This window comes from Aythya ferina (genome assembly GCF_964211825.1).
Source record: "Aythya ferina genome assembly, chromosome: W".
Classification (NCBI taxonomy): Eukaryota; Metazoa; Chordata; class Aves; order Anseriformes; family Anatidae; genus Aythya; species Aythya ferina.
The window spans coordinates 6181986-6198957 of NC_140313.1; the positions used below are offsets into that span (position 1 = coordinate 6181986).

The 16972-nt window shown below is 47.4% G+C and overlaps 1 protein-coding gene, 1 long non-coding RNA gene and 1 pseudogene across 6 annotated transcripts in view; 1 reads left to right on the forward strand and 2 right to left on the reverse strand.

Moving 5' to 3' along the window:
• Nucleotides 1-16972, forward strand: part of LOC311426388 — a 371544-nt gene that overhangs the window by 172436 nt on the left and 182136 nt on the right. The window lies entirely within an intron of this gene.
• Nucleotides 1-16972, reverse strand: part of LOC311426329 (polycomb group RING finger protein 3-like) — a 176269-nt gene that overhangs the window by 145710 nt on the left and 13587 nt on the right. For 3 of the 4 annotated variants that reach the window (XM_084502769.1, XM_084502768.1, XM_084502767.1), the window contains exon 1: nt 2161-2394. The exons of the other annotated variant lie outside the window; for it this stretch is intronic. The gene's annotated coding sequence lies outside the window, so the exon portion shown is untranslated. Of the gene's footprint in view, nt 1-2160; nt 2395-16972 lie in introns of those variants that run through there. 4 annotated transcript variants of the gene reach the window in all.
• Nucleotides 11829-13213, reverse strand: LOC311426364 (Krueppel-like factor 9 pseudogene; annotated as a pseudogene). Its single transcript has one exon. The product of its transcript is annotated as a Krueppel-like factor 9 pseudogene (transcript).

Genomic DNA, 16972 nt, shown 5'->3' on the forward strand with positions numbered 1-16972 from the left:
TGGGCTTAAGTTGTGCCAGGGGAGGTTTAGGTTGGATATTAGGAAGAACTTCTTTACCGAGAGGGTTGTCAGGCATTGGAACGGGCCGCCCAGGGAAGCAGTGGAGTCACCATCCCTGGAGGTCTTTAAACAACGTTTAGATGTAGAGCTTAGCTATATGGTTTAGTGGAGGACTTGTTAGTGTTAGGTCAGAGGTTTGACTAGGTGATCTTGGAGGTCTCTTCCAACCTAGATGATTCTGTGATTCTGTGTTTCTCTTGCCTCCCTTCAAACTTGACAGAGTCCCTACCACCTCACAAAGGGGTAGCGTTTGAATTGTTACTCGGCCTTTTACTAGTAATTTCAAAAAGGAAACAGTTTAGACCACAGGACATTCAAGAACATCAACATTTTTATATGTGTTGCATTACCAAATACTGCTGAACTACTGATAAAGGCTTTTGTTTAGTGTCTGTCTCAAGCTACATACCAGTCAGACCACTATCCCAATATGAAAGGATGAAGGGAGATATACACAAACAGGAATATTATACACTTACATTCTTACAAGATATATTTTTAAGTAAGCCCACATCACCTATTAAAAACAATAGCTCAAAGGGTAAAACACTGCACAGATGCAGTGTTTTTCCCAAAACATACATTCCCTTTACAGACATATCTAGCTTAAAGTTTGCATGCATTTTTAATATATTTATGAAGTAGCTTCCTGGAGAGACATTTTGATCTAAAACTACTTTAGTCCAGAAAAGGATCATTATGCACATGAAATTTATAAGTTAGAATGAATACTGTGTTTAGATAGCATCTGTGTTTTTTTTTTTTTTTTTTTTTTTTTTTAAATGTGAATCTTCTTATCCACAACCTTAATTTTAAGAAATATACGCAGACAATTATGCAGGGCTCCTGAAAAATACCAAAGCAAAACACTTTTAAAGGAACATTCCAGAGCACACATGGGTTATCAAACAGAATTTCTAGATCTAGGTTTCTCAGTCACCCATATTTCATATGCATAGGGGGAAGAAGGAAAAGAAAAAAAAAGCTAAACTGATTTGAGACTACGCATACACAAAATTATGGAGTACACAACATTTCCCCAAACAAAATATACATGATCTAGTAAAGAGCATCTAAATATTATATAACCATAACATTAGAGTATTAAGTGTCCTGTAGTTTCTTCACAGGACACTCTGAAGTGGAATCAGCTACTTTTCGACAAGAGACCAATTGCCACATTATTCCATAGCAGCACAACTCATTGGCAAACTCAACCTTTGTAGAAAATAACTAGAAACTCTCAGGGCGGGGAGGAGGGGGGCTGGGCGCACCCCAATGCAAACCACAATCATTTATTTTTTAAATCTACTTCAAGTCCTACTTCTCATAGAACTTGAAAGCTACACGCAGCATTGCAACCTCACATCTGTATAAATGAGGTCATTTAGCAAGGAATATGCCCACTCCATTCTGACTAGAGACAGATTCCTTCCCCTCCCCCCGCCAAAGACAGTGGGGTTTTAATCCATGCAAAGCCATGAACGGAGGAGCAGGACGAGAGGAAAAGCTCTCTGAACATGACTCAGCTCCCATCTCAACTCTACCATCGCCTCTTCACAAACACGAAAGCGTTCCTTATCACCCTGTACATGCCTAAGCCAATGCACAGCAATGCAAGGTCTCCACGCAAACTTAAGAACAATTGGCAGGATGCAGAGGCACACTGACCATGCACACATAAAGAAGGAAGTGCTCCCACTCCTCCGCAAGCCAGGAAGCTTAACAGTTACAAAAGGAAAGGGAGGGGTGAAAACTGAAAGGGGGGTGGGGGAAGAAGAAGGTATTCTTATGCACTGAAAAATGCCATCTTATTAATGTGCACAGAAGTGCACACATACAGTCCTTTTAACTCCGACAGCCAGCAGAAGACTTGCACATCCTAGTGGAACGGGCGGGGGGGGGGGGGGGGGGGAGAGGCAGTAGGGGGGAGGAGGTTAAGAACAAAAACCCACACTATCTATTAAAACACCATCAAACCCACCGAGACAAAAACGTACATTTTCTGCATCATAGAAAGTTCAAGCACAGCCTTTCCCCCATATGCCCTCACCCGACCTGGTGTCGTCCCCATCCAGCACCGTAGGGCGGCAGACTAACCTGTCAGCAAGCGGCAGTGGCAGGAGAGGAGAGGAGCAACGCTGTACCCGGCTACTGGGAAAAATGGGAGGAGCAGGAATGTTTTATCTCCGGGTGTGAATCCCCCCTCCGTGTTTTCCTCCCAGTTCTGCTTTTATTTTTCCCTTCCCCCGCAGAAAGAGAGGGGGGGGAGGGGGAAGAAAAAACAAAACAAACAAAAAAACAAACCACTTTGTCTTTCCTCCCCTGACCCCGACTCAGAGTTTAAAACAAAAGAAACGGAAATAGTCAAGTGAGGTTCGAATGAAGCCGAGTGAGTGTCATGCGTACAGCGCATGCGTACTATGTGTACACACTCGCAGGTCTACTTTTGTCTTCCTCGAGCTAGAGGGTTAGTTTCGCCCTAGCCATTCCTCATATCCCACTCCATTATGCGTGTGATGAAAGAGGGGTCCCGTTTTCTCATTCCGCCTAGGGTAGAGGATACCTCTACTGCACTCTGCATTTCTAACTAGGGTGGCCCCTGCCTGGTATCACTCCCTCATGAATGCACAGGGTAGCATACCTGTATACTCTTTTTGTTAAGAGGGTGGTGATTGGGTGAGGGGTGAACGTACCCGGAAATAGTGATAGGCACCCCTGGCAGTGCTCCTCCAAACCTGTGCCTTCTCCACGTGTAAAGACAAGCACCCCAGAACAATTCTCCCTGTTATATATGGAGTGGTAATTCATGTCAAGAAAATGGTTGATATTAATAAAGAAGGGGGAGATTTGGGAATGTGGCCATGGGGGTTGGAAAGCCCCATGGTTGAGATAACATTAGACTCTTAACGACCAGACCATCAGGAATATAAAAGAGTTTAGAGGGAACAAAGAAGGGTGATTCAGGAGACTCCATGCAGTCTCTGGTTTCTTGTTCCCCAGCTGGTTCTCTTGTTCTCCAGCCATTAAGGCATGGATGTTTCTGTGTGTTTGCTGTTGTTGTTACATTCAAAGTTGTCTGACCAATGAAAAGTTGTTTTAAAGAGAACTGCTGTGGAGAGAAGGGTATAAGAGGGGAGCCTGCCCTCAAGATAAAAAAGGCAGCACCATGAAGTTACATCAATAAAGAAGCAGGAAAAAGGAGTGAAGAGGAACAGGCTGGGAGAATGGAGACCAGGACGGGAACAGGCACTTTGATTGCCTCACAAAGACAGGTTCGGCCAGACTCAGCAAACTGCTCAGAGAAGCTCGTACAGAAAGTCACTGGACACAGGCACACTGGAGCTGGAGAGAAGCTCGAGCTGAGAGAAGCGGACCTGTGCACACAACTGCCTCTCGCTGGTAAGCAGTTGCGCGTTATGGGGAATCATACGTCCTTAGGAACAAAGACTGTCTTGGTAACCTTACAGCTTATTCTCCTTATTAACAATTGGACAGTTTATGAGCCTGAAATATGGGACCAAATTGAGGTCAAGGTGTGGGACTCTGCAACTAAAAATGACAAGGTTGCAGTGGGATTGCTCGGCACCTGGCGAGCAGTCTCTGAGGCCTTAAAGAGCCATGTGGAGCCACAATCACAAAAGTGTGGCTTGCCAGATAGTGAGGGAGCTGCAGGCTCCTTTACTGATCCAACTGCTACACCATCACCATGGGCCCCTCTGCTTCTACAGCCGTCGAAGGCCTTTGCTGTTACTCCCCCTGTTGACCTGGACGTGCCTTTTGACCCAGGCCTATTGGCCTTGAAAAGGAGACAACTTAAAGCAAGACATTGTTCAAAAGGAATGGAAAATGGAGACTGTTAAGTTATGGAATTTAAAGGATTGTTTGGTACCTATCCTGATTGTATGTATGTATAGGCATACTCGGGTTATTATGTAAAGCAATGTTCTGTATACATGTATTTAGAATGTTTGATGTGTGTGTGTGCATGTTGGTGGAGAGTAGACTCCCCGCACACCCAGCGCTGTTTACTTGCCTTTTATACCTTTTATAGCTTTTATACCTTTTAAAAATACTTGTTTTATAAATATTACAAAATTCAGATTGAATTGAGACCTCATTTATAACATCCCCAAGCCTGCACCTTTCCACATACATTGATAATCATTATTGTCACAAATCCATCCCCATAAACAGGGACAGACCTTCTCTCAATGCCCTTTTAACATATAGCCCTCACATATAGGGAGGATAAACACTTGCAACATAAAAGGAAAGATCTCCCTGCCAAACTCACCAACACCCTTATTTACATGGGAATAAACCCTGCACAACCCGCCAAAAGCTCTTCTCCACCAACAATCCCCTTCCCCCCCCAGGATTTAACAATGCTAGTCATCTATTCGCAGCACACAAAGGCACCAAAAGAGTGTACCCTCAGTAAGTTTGCAGACGACACCAAGTTAGGCACAAGTGCTGATCTGCTTGAGGGTAGGAAGGTTCTACAGAGGGATCTGGATAGGCTGGATCGATGGGCGGAGACCAACTGTATGAGGTTCAACGAGGCTAAGTGCCCAATCCTGCACTTAGGGCAAAACAACCCCATGCAATGCTACAGGCTGGGGGAAGAGCAGTTAGAAAGCTGCCTAGCAGAAAGGGACCTGGGGGTATTGGTCAATAGCTGTCTGAATATAAGCCAAAATTATATCATAACCTTATATTCCCTATTACCCAACGCTTGATTCCTCCCGTTTCCTCATTGGCTGAGTACTACAGGTTCACAAACTACTCGACGCTTATTACTATACCATATATTTTTATTACCACATAATTTTATTTGACCAACCATTAATTTCTCCTTTTCCTTTTTTTTTCCTTCTCTTGTGACTAGAGGGCCCGTGATTTTTTCTTTTTACTGATTTTGCACTGCTCATCCTGTTTTTCTTATCTATCCTCCTTATTTTGGGATGGTGGGAACTTCCACTGTCCCCTTATCTGCTTAACATACTCCCCACTGTTATGCCTGCACAATCACTTTTGAATATGAAAGGTTAGTGGAATTTTCCACTGCAAAAATGCAACTTTAATTCTCACATATCATATTCCAAACTTTTTTTTTTTTTCCAGAAGCTTCTATAATGAAGTCATCAGCCTGATGGATGAGGGGGGAGCAGTGGATATTGTCTTCCTAGACTTCAGTAAGAAACTTGACACTGTCCCCCATAAGATCCTCATAGACAAGCTGCTGATGTATGGGCTGGATGAGCAGACAGCGAGGTGGATTGAAAACTGGCTGAACAGATGGACCCAGAGGGTAGATGTCAGTGGTGCAAAGCGTAGTTAGAGGCAAGTAATGAGCAGAGTACCTCAGGGGTCCAGTCCTGTTTAGCATCTTCACTAATGAGCTGGATGATGGGGTAGAGTGCATCCTCAATAAATTTGTGGATGACACGAAACTGGGGGGAGTGGCTGACTCACCAGGGCATCATGCTGTCATCCAGAGGGACCTTGATAGGCTGGAGAGATGGGCTAACAAAAATCTCATGCAGTTCAACAAGGAGAAGTACAGAGTCCTTCACCTGGGCAGGAACAACCAGCACATGCTGGGGGCTACCCAGCTGGAAAGCATCTCTGCAGAAAAGGCCCTGGAGGTCCTGTTGGACACCAAGTCGATAGCCGTCTGAATATGAGCCAGCAGTGCGCTCAGGTGGCCAAGAAGTCCAACATCATTCTGGTTTGTATCAGAAACAGTGTGGCCAGGAGGACTAGGGAAGTGATTGTCCCTCTGTACTCAGCTCTTATGAGGCTGCACCTTGAATGCTGTGTTCAGTTTGGGGCCTCTCACAACAAGAAGGACATTGAGGTGCCAGAGAAATGTGTGTCCAGAGAAGGGCAACAAAGCTGGTGAAGGGTCTAGAGAACAAGTCTTATGAGGAGCGGCTGAAGGAGCTGGGGTTGTTTAGCCTAGAGAAAAGGAGGCTCAGGGGAGACTTTATTGTGCTCTGTAATTACCTTAAAGGAGGCTATCCTATGGGGATCAGTCTCTTCTCCCAAGTACTAAGTGATAAGGCAAGAGGAAATGGGCTTAAGTTGCACCAGGGGAGGTTTAGGTTGGATATTAGGAAAAATTTCTTCCCTGAAAGGGTTGTGAAGTATTGGAACAGGCTGCCCAGGAAAGTAGCTGAGTCATCATCCTTGGAGGTCTTCAAAAAGTGTATAGATGTAGAGCTTAGTGACATGACTTAATGGTGGACTTGGTGGTGCTAGGTTAAAGGCTGTATTTAATGATCAACGATTAAAACAAAACCCCTGTAGATCCTGCATCCTTAGAATCCTCAAATCAGGAATGGAGTCCTTGCGTCTTAGACACTTCACATTTTAGTCAAGAAACAGTTATGCTCAGTGCAAGGGCATTACACTCAGTGTAAGGGCAACTGTGTGAAAGTTAATGGTCTGATACACAGGCAGTCAAACAAGATCAGACAAGACCTTATGGTCTTTATGTATCATAAAAAGGATTGTAACACTACAAATTTCACATTATCCTTATTTGAGTCACTTAAATTTCACAGCATAGCTAGCCAGTCAAAAAGGTGATTCTCTCACTATATTTAGCATTGTTGTGGGCTCACCTTGAATTTTGTGTGCAGTTCTGGTCTCTACAATATAAAAAGGATGTAAAGGTCCTTGAAAAAGTCCAGAAAGTAACATTTAACATCAAATTTACTTATTTGAGGATATTTGAATTTTTGATTTAATTGAGTGATCCATCAATATACTGAAATTGCAATACAGTTGTAAGTTACACTTAGGAAAATATAGTGATTGCAATGTACGGTTTGATCATAATACCAGTGTGATCCCCATTATTAGTCTTTATAATGATATAAAGATAAGGATTTGAAGGGTGGACCATCTGGTGCACAAAGAATTGTCTCGATGGCTGCACCCAGAGAGCAGTGGTCAATGGTTCTATGTCCAGGTGGAGGCCAGTGACGAGTGGTGTCCCTCAGGGATCTGTCTTGGGACTGGTACTTTTCAATATCTTCATCAATGACATAGACAATGGGATTGAGTGCACCCTCAGCCAGTTTGCAGATGACACCAAGCTAAGTGGTGAAGTTGATACAACAGAAGGAAGAGATGCCATTCAAAGAGACCTAGACAGGCTGGAGAAGTGGGCCCATGTGAACCAAATGAGGTTCAACAAGTCCAAGTGCAGGGTGCTGCACCTGAGGCAGGGCAATTCCAGACAGGAGTACAGACTGGGAGAAGAACTCATTGAGAGCAGCCCCAAGGAGAGAGACTTGGAGGTTCTGGTGGACAAAAAGCTCGACATGAACCATCAGTGTGCACTTGTAGCCTAGAAAGCCAACTGTGTCCTGGGCTGCATCAAAAGAGGTCAACCAGCAGGTCAAGGGAGGTGATTGTCCCCCTCTACTCTGCCCTCGTGAGGCCCCACCTGGAGTATCGCATCCAGGTTTGGGGCCCTCAGAACAAGAAAGATGTGGACCTGTTAGAGCAAGTCCAGAGGAGAGACACAAAATCATCAGAGGGCTGGAGCACCTCTCCTATGAAGAAAGGCTGAGAGAGCCAGGGACGTTCAGCCTGGAAAAGAGAAGGCTCTGGGGAAACCTCATTGCAACCTTTCAATACATAAAGGGGTCTTATAAAAAAGTTGGAGAAGGACTCTTTACTTGGGTAGATAATGATAGGACAAGGGGGAATGGTCTTAAACTAAAAGAGGATAGATTTAGACTAGACATTAGGAGGTCATTCTTCACTGTAAGGGTAGTGAGGCACTGGAACAGGTTGCCAAGAGAAGTTGTGGCTGCCCCATCTCTGGAGGTGTTCAAAGCCAGGTTGGATGGGGCCTTGGCCAACTTGATCTAGTGGGTGTCATCCCTGCCTATGGCAGGGGGGTTGGAACTAGATGATCTTTAAAGGTCCCTTCCAACCCAAGCCATTCTATGATTCTATGATATCCCAGCTTTTAACTCACTGTTTAAAGGTACTTTAGAATCATAAAATCCTAGAATAATCCTAGAAGTTGGAAGGGACCCATAAGGATCAAGTCCAACTCCTGGCACCACACAGGTCTATCAAAAAGTTTAGACCATGTGACTAAGTGCACAGTCCAATTGCTTTTTAAATTCAGACAGGCTTGGTGCAGTGACTACTTCCCTGGGGAGCCTGTTCCAGTGTGCAACCACCCTCTCAGTGAAGAACCTCTTCCTGATGTCAAGCCTAAACTTCCCCTGCCTCAGCTTAACACCATTCCCGTGGCTCCTATCACTGGTGTTTACAAAGAATAGGTCTCCTGCCTCTCTACCCCCCCTCACGAGGAAGTTGTAGACCACGATGAGGAGTTGTAGACCATGATGAGGGGTTGTAGACCACGATGAGGGATATTTAAAAGTTACAGTATGCAAGTCAACACTACCAGAAATACATATGATCCCTTACTGGTACACTTCTATTTTCAAATATATAATATTATTTGTTGTTAAAGTTATAATTGTGTACATGAAACAAAACTTAAGAAATGCATGGAGATTCATTGTTTATACATTATATTAGGTTTACATGACAAGGATTTGGTAGCGGGGAAGGCAATACTTAAAGGGGGCTTATAAAAAAGATAGAGTGTGACAGAAGCAGACAGTGATAGGACAACGGGGAAGAGTTTTAAATTAAAAAAGGGAAGATTTAGATTAGATGTTAGGAGGAAATTCTTCACTCAGAAGGTAGTGAGGCACTGGAACAGATTGCCCAGAGAAGTTGCCCCATTGTCATGGTTTTGGCTAGGACAGAATTAATTTTCACAGATATTCACATAGTGGTGTGTTTTGGATTTCTGATGAAAATAGTAGTGATAACATACTGATGTTTTTAGTTACTGCAGAACAATGTTTGCATAGACCCAAGGACTTTTCGGCTTCTCATGCTGCCCTGCCAGCAAGGAGGCTGGGGGTGCACAAGAAGTCAGGAGGGGACACAGCCAGAACAGCTGACCCAGGATGATGTACGAGGTTTGCATGACAAGGTTTTGGTAGCGGAGAGGCCTGCAGGGGTGGCCTCTGAGAAGAATCCAGAAGTTGCTCCATGATAAGAGCCAGTTTCAGCCATGTCCAAAAGGGACTTGCCACCATCCAGAGCTGAGCCAATAAGCGATATTTGTGCCTCTGTAAGATCATATTTAAGAAAGGGAAAAAAAACCTGCTGCATAACAACAGTTGGGAGAGAGAGGAGTGAGAAACAGCTTTGCAGACACTAAGTTCAGTGAAGAAGGAGGGGGAGAAGGTGCTCCAGGCGCCGGAGTCAAAGTTCCTCTGCGGCCTGTGGAGAGGACCATGGTGGAGCAGGTTGTCCCCCTGCAGCCCATGGTGTACCACAGCAGAGCAGATCTCCATGCTGCAGCCTGTGAAGTAACCCATGGTGGAGCAGGTGGATCTGAGTGGAAGGAGACTGTGGCCTATGAAGAACCCCTGCTGGAGCAGACTCCAGGCTGTACTTGTACCCTGAAAGGAGCCCACGCAAAAGCAGGAGATCTGTTAGGAGCTGCCACCCATGGGGGACCCATATTAGAGCAGTTTGCTCGGGATGTGTGGAACCTGTGGTTCAGACCCATATTTGGAGCAGTTCTTGAAGAGCTGCTCCCTGTGGGAAGCCCACACAAGATCAGTTTGGGGAGGACTGCATCCCTTGGGAAGGACCCCATTTTGGAGCAGGGGAAGAGAGTGACATTGAAGGAGAGGCAGAGATGAAGTATGTGGAATAATTGCCTGAGGTGACAGGAATTTAAACTGATATTCACATTTTAAGGAAAATGTACAGCATTGGAGAAGCTTTCAAGATGGAGTGTAGCTGCACTAGCTAAGAGTTCCCTAACCTTAGATGCTATCACACTGGGGGAACCTGATGTGCTGATTCTAAGGAACAGTACGGAGTGTGGAGCAGAGTGGAGACACTGCGGCTAGGCTCTGATGAATGTGACCTTCTGTCATACATACCCTTGTATAACCACAAGTCTAAGAAAAACAGAATAGTTAATGTATATAGTTCTTGTGTCTTGCAAAGGAATGTTTTATCAATTCGTGTCAATAGAGACCTTGAAGGGAAATGTATTTGTAGGCTTTTCCTTGAAGTCTCTCATATCTGGGGGGTTTCAGAATAACTGCTAACTATTATGACTATTGCATGGGACACTATGCAAGTTTCTGATATCTGGCCAGGAGATTAAGGAGACGGGAAGAGCTGAAGAACGACTAAAAGACAAAGCTTGCAGGGGATGCTGCACAAGTCTCTGACATACAGCCAAGTTGGACAAAGGAGAAGGACAAGAGGGAGGAAGACTATGAGCCTTCAGCACGAGAGACCCCCAGAGGGACCACTGGAGACTGATATGCATGCTCCAGTAGGAGGGTTTGGATTCCGGAAACTAATTATAATAACCCTGTTTTTTCTAGAAATAGTAATGAATATGTATTAGCTTAGGAGCATAAAAATCAGCTGCTTGATGTGACTGGTGTGCATCTTAGTGGAGCAGAGACTCCCGGCGCACCCAGTGCTGTTTGCTTACCTCTATTCCTTTAATAAATTGTAAACTTTGATTATAGTCCTATTTTGAAGACTGAGCCATTTATTACACTATCGCGCTGGGGAAACTTGGTGTGCTAGCTCTAAGGAACAGTACGGAGCGTAGAGTGGAGTGGAGACACCACGGGTAGGCTCTGTAACCAGGTGGGGACTCTATTGTTCTTGTGCACACCGAGACCGATAAGCTGCACTTTTTGCTACCCTGAGACAAGGAACTCTCATGTTTTGACAAATGCTGTACCCTAGTGTACTTTTTGCTCATTATAATATCATTATAATTCCAAAACACACCTCCATCCTAAAAGCTACCCGCCTCCAAGGTGCGACCACCCCTCACCGAGCATGTGCTCTGAATTTCTCGGAGCCTATTACTTTAAACGGAGACGGGAGAACTTTTCACCCATCATAATTAAGATATGCTTGACTAGAGCCACTCAAGCTCCACCTAAAAGATAGAAAATAATATAAATTGGCCTAAGAGAGAGGGGATGTTAGGGAAGATACCACCGTCAGGGGAGATACCATCCCGAGGGAATACAACATCCTTAGGATCGCCTGACTCCTGAGATCAGTCGACGGGCTGAGCCTCTCTTCCCCCCCCCATTGGGACCCCTTTGGGTGAGATTTGAACACTTGGTTATAAATCTTTCTAGAGTCTTTGATCCTTTTAACGCATTTATTTCTAGGCTGCACACCTGTAACACCTGTGTATTTCATGCATGCTAGCTTGCTTTTGCAGACAGTCGCTATCGCCAGCAATCCAAAGAACCTGTGTACCTGTTGCTGTAATAAATCACACTTGATTGTATTGTTATAGCTCTCATTAAGTGCAACTAGGGTAAGGGTGGTTATACGTTATTGGTGAATCCGTGACCGTGATAGTTCAGTGTTCTGAATCCAACCAGACCCCAGACGGTTAACATGTTATTGGTGAATATCCGACCGGACCCCAGACAGTTAATCCGTTATTGGTGAATATCCGACCGGACCCCAGACGGTTAATGCATTATTGGTGAATCCGACTGAACCCCAGACTGTGAATGCGTTATTGGTGAAATCTGTGATTGTGATAGTTCAGTACCCTGAATCCGACCGGGCCCATAACGGTTAATCAACTACACCCCTTAACACGACACGTGCTCACTGACCACTGCCCTGACAGACACCGCACCTGACCAAGCTGCACTATTTTATGCGTTTCCGAAGGATCTCGGACAGATTTGTGGTGCTTCCAGCTCACATGCAGCCCCCTCCCAAAGTGTGTATGCATGGGGAAAATAGGTGATGTTGCATTAAGTGGTCCCCACAGGGTTCACTCAAGGACAAACAGTTCCCTCGAGCCCTGCCACCAGCCCGCCTGCCCCCCGTGCCCGTGGCTTGCTAGTGGGCTTTTAAGTGGGAGGACTTCCCGTATACATTGTCACAGCCACTGTAGGGGCACTTGTGCCACTTCTCAGCCCCCTCCTTCATCTTGGGGCGCATGGCATCACACAGGTGTGGGGGCTGCCCCAGTGCCAGGTTGCATTTCAGGCTTGACCCCAGCTCCGTGGTTGAGTTGCTGTCAGAGCCCACGTCCTCATCCAGGATCTTCACGTTGTACCGCAGGCAAAGGGGATGGTCAGGGGACAGTAATTGTTCAGCTCCAGGAGGCTCTTGGCAATAGTCATCAAGGTGCAATAGTCCTTCCAGGCATCACCCAGCTCCTTGCTCACCTGCCCCTTGCCTGGTACCTTCAACCATGCCGCCTCGGGCACAGCAGAGTGGTTGGAGATGGACACCAGGCACTGGGCAGCCACAAAGTCCATGTAGGCAATGGCTGACATTGTACAGGCATGGCCCCACCGCTGTCATGCACAGCCCTGCTGTCAGCTGCACCTCTCTGAGTCCCCAGGCGGTGTGGAGCACCTCAATATGCTCCCGCGGGGCCTGCCACACTGCTGCACTACGTGCTGCAAGCCATGGCTCACCGACTGCTGGAGGGTCAGTCCAGTACTAGGCAGCATGCTGTAGGGATGAGGCGTGGGGTTGCTGCCACGGGAGCCAACCTTCAGTAGCTCACTAGGAGATATTTAGTAAAGAAAATAGGAGGGGAAAAAAAATCAAATCTTTCCCATAGCACCCTGTTGAGGGAATCTGGAAACAGCATAGATCCCACGGCCTGCTGCAGCTGAGCAAACCAAGATACCAGGATAACTGTGAGAAGCTTCTATGACAGTGTTCCCACATCGCCCAACTGAGGAATGCAGGAAAATATTGTTACCAGCAGCGGGTACCAAGGATAAGGTCTACGTGACTACTAATCACAAGGGGATTGTTTTCTTGCAGGTGGGGTTGTTTTCTTCTAGTTGTTTTTCTGAGTGCTTTGACCAATAATCTTGTGTGAAACACTGTCCACCCCTGTTAAGTTCTCTATAAAAGTTAGGCTATTCGGGCAATAAAATGGAGCATGATCTGACTCTACTGGTGTCTGTCGGCCGTGCTTCCTGCAACATATGGCGCCCGAACAGGCTGAGACCTGAACAGGACCCGAACAGGACATCACAGCGGCGCCGGGACGGACATCGCAGCGCAGCGGTACACTAGCAGCGCCGGCACATCGGACCGCAGGGGGACCAAGAAGCCAGCGGCGTCGGGACCAGCGGCGCCGCGACATCGGAGCGGCGCCGGGACCGGCGGCGCCGGGGACCAGCGGCGCCGCGACCCCGCCGCGCCGCCGGGACATCGGAGCGCCCATCCGACCGGCGCTGGAGCAGACCAGACACCGACCCGAAAACACTGTACACGGGCCTCACGGTGCGACGCGGTACTCCCGGTGAGAGACGCGGGAAACGGTGGGACGCGGAAAACGGACTCGCGGTGAGACGCGGAATCGCGGTGGGACGCGGACTCGCGGTGGGACGCGGAAAACGGACTCGCGGTGAGACGCGGAATCGCGGAGGGACGCGGAATCGCGGTGGGACGCGGAATCGCGGTGGGACGCGGAAAACGGACTCGCGGAGGGACGCGGAATCGCGGAGGGACGCGGGAAACGGAATCGCGGCGGGACGCGGAATTGTTACGGAACGCGGGAAATTGACGTGATCACGGTGCGACGCAGGCCGTCCGGGATCGAGTTGCTACGGGAGATAAGAGGCGTCGCCGAACAACAGCAGGGCGGAGATCGCGTAACCATGGAGGCGGAGGCGGCCGTGCAGCTTCTCTCTAACATCCTCACTATGAGAGGCGTGGCTTGCAATACGAAAAAGGTTAAATCCTTGATAAATTGGGCCCAGAAGGAGGGTTTTCTGAAGGAGACCCCCCAAACTTTTAGCCCAGATGAATGGCAACTCATAGGAGACCGTTTATGGCAGACGAGTACCACACGTGGAAAGTTTGACAAGGATTTATGTAAAACTTGGCGTTTGGTGATTGATGCCCTGAGCGGTCTGAAGGCCGAACGCCAGGTTGTCATGGCAGCGACACAGGCTTTGTCCGTGCAGTCTGGGGCTACCAAAACATCGACTACGAAATCCGACACCTCATTGTCACGATTATTTCCGTCGGGTCCTATACTGACCCCGGTTCGAGGCATGACCTCTTCAATAAAGGACTCAGCAGCAGCCATCGCCAAGGGACTGTCTGAGCCCGGTACGGATGCGGCCTGTGAACTGCCCTCTTCGCCTCCTGCACCGGAAAATCTCGACACGATGCCCCCAGCATCTGCGCCGCCGCCAGAGAACCATAAATCCACCCAGGGTGTCTCTCCCCCGTTATCTGCCACCCCAACTCCATCAGCACCGATATCAACCAGGTGGTCGGGTATCATACGTGACGCCATTCTTGAGGGAGATTGGCATGCCTCCTCCTCTTTGGCCTGCCCAGTTATTGTCAACTCTGGGCAAGGCACCGGATCATGGCAGCCACATGATTGGAAGCTTCTACAACAAGCTAGAAAAACAGTCATGGATTATGGCTTACACTCCCAAGCAGCACGACAGATAATTCACTGGATCTTCCAGGCAGATTTGATGTGTCCCTTCGACTGCCAAAACATAGCCCGTCTGTTGTTAACTCCCTCTCAACTGCTGATTTTTGAAAGAGAATGGCTACGATTGGCACAAGTGGAAGCGAGTCAACCGCGTCCAACGGGGGACCCCCTATATGGCACCACAGTTGAAATGCTAACAGGGACAGGCCTGTACTTCGACCCTCAGCTTCAGCTGCAGTTCCCTGAGATTGTTCATCGAACAGCTGCACAGCTTGCACTTCGAGCTCTTTTTGCCCTCCCTGGGGAAAAGAAAGCTCCTCCATTTGCTTCAATCCACCAGGCCCAAGGTGAACCTTATGCCAAGTTCATCGACCGATTGTGGACAGCGATCATGGATCATCCTGACCTGACACCAGACTTGAAACGGAGCATGTTTAGAATGCTTGCTTTTGACAACGCAAACACAAAAACCCAAAGCATCCTAGCTACGCTACCAAAAACTGCTCCCATCGAAGAGATGTTGGAGAGGGTAGAGCGTGTTGATCAGTCCAAGCAAGCAGCTGTGATGGCTCAAGCTGTTGCATCAGCCATCGGTGATCCTTTGGCTGCCATAGTGTCCCGATCCAATGGTGGTCCCTCGAGACGTAACCCCCAGGAGCAGTGGCGATGTTATCGATGCGGGAGGCTTGGCCATACAAGAAGACAGTGTACAGCTACCCTCTGGTGCGACCTATGCCGATCTGATACACATGCTACACCGATGTGCAGGGCTCAGGGAAACTCCAAGAGGAGCGCGTTCGGCCACGCGACGACAACAGTAGCCGCAGTACAGCCAGACGGGGTGGATTTCTCGACAACAATGCCCCAGCCACCAGAGGAAGCCTCGGGGTGGACCTGGCAACAGCAGTAAGCGTCACGCTTTCCGATAAGTCTGTAGCGGCCATTCCTACGGGGATCCAAGGCCCACTATCAAACACACCATTAGGCGGCTTGCTATTAGGTAGATCCTCTGTAGGCCTTAAAGGATTGATGGTCATTCCGGGGGTTATCGATGCTGACCACTGTGGTGGTTTTACCGTGCTGGGCAGCTAAACCCCACAACCGCTCTCTCACTCCCCCTCCTTTAGATAAGGAGGGGGAGAAGTAAAGCAAAGAACAACTCACGGGTTGAGATAAGGATAATTTAATTAAAGGGAAATAATTATAATAATTAAATAAAGACTACCATGAACTAAACAATTTAACTAAGGGGAAAATAAAAGGGAAAGGGGAAAAAGGGAGGAAAACAAACAAACAAAATAAATGAAAGCTATATGGAAGTGCAGAGGAAAGAAATTACTCTCTACTTCCCACAAATGAGCGATGATTGACCACGTCCTTGAAGCAAGGCCTCAACGCACGCAGCCGGTGTTCGAGAGGAGGACCGACGTCTTCTCAACGAGAGCCCACCCCCTCCCCTCTTCTTCCTGTTTCCACCTTTTATTGCTGAGTGTGACACCACATGGTATGGAATATCCCTTTGATTGGTTTAGGTCAGCTGCCCTAGTGATGTTTCTCTCCTCACTTTTTGCCCACCCCCTAGGAGGGTTAGAGAAAGGCCCAATGCTGTGCCACTGCTGCTCAGCAGTAGACACAACACTGGTGTGATAACACTGCTGTTCCAGCTACAAGTACAGAGTACGGCACTGAATGGGCTGCTGCCGGGAAAGTTAACATTCCAGCCAGACCCAGTACAACCTCCACCCCTTATTCCATAACATTTGTGTCACACTCAGATCCCCATACTTTAGCATACAAGCATTCTCATCATTATCCCTTGTCCTTTAACAGGACAAGGATTTAACAGGACAGGATAGGCAGGTGTATCTTTTCATTCCATAGGTCTTTCTTGGAAAATGTTCATAAGAACTGTTGATGATTAGGTCTTCATCTGCCAAAGTGGCCACTCAAGGCAGGCGGAGTTGGATGTCTGGACACCAGCACCAGCTTAGCTCAAGTCCTTGTTGCACTGCCCGGCTCCTTGCAAAGTTGACCTGTCGTTGATCCTACAGCATCTTCCTACAACATATAACTTAGATTATAGATTAGTTTTCTCTCAATGTCAAATCTCCTTGAGGCACACACTTGATATCCCCATTCTTTTGCATGACCCACCAGGTATACCCTGGTCCTTGGGCGAAGACAATCCCACGAGTGGGTTTGCCTTTTCCCAAGGCAGGAGCAACCCACACTGCCTTCCCCATCCACCTTCCTATATGCACTACGGGAACCTTAGCTCCTTTCACAGTGTGTAGGGGTTTTGTTTCGGCAGGACCAGCACGGCTGTCAGACCCCCTATTGTTAACT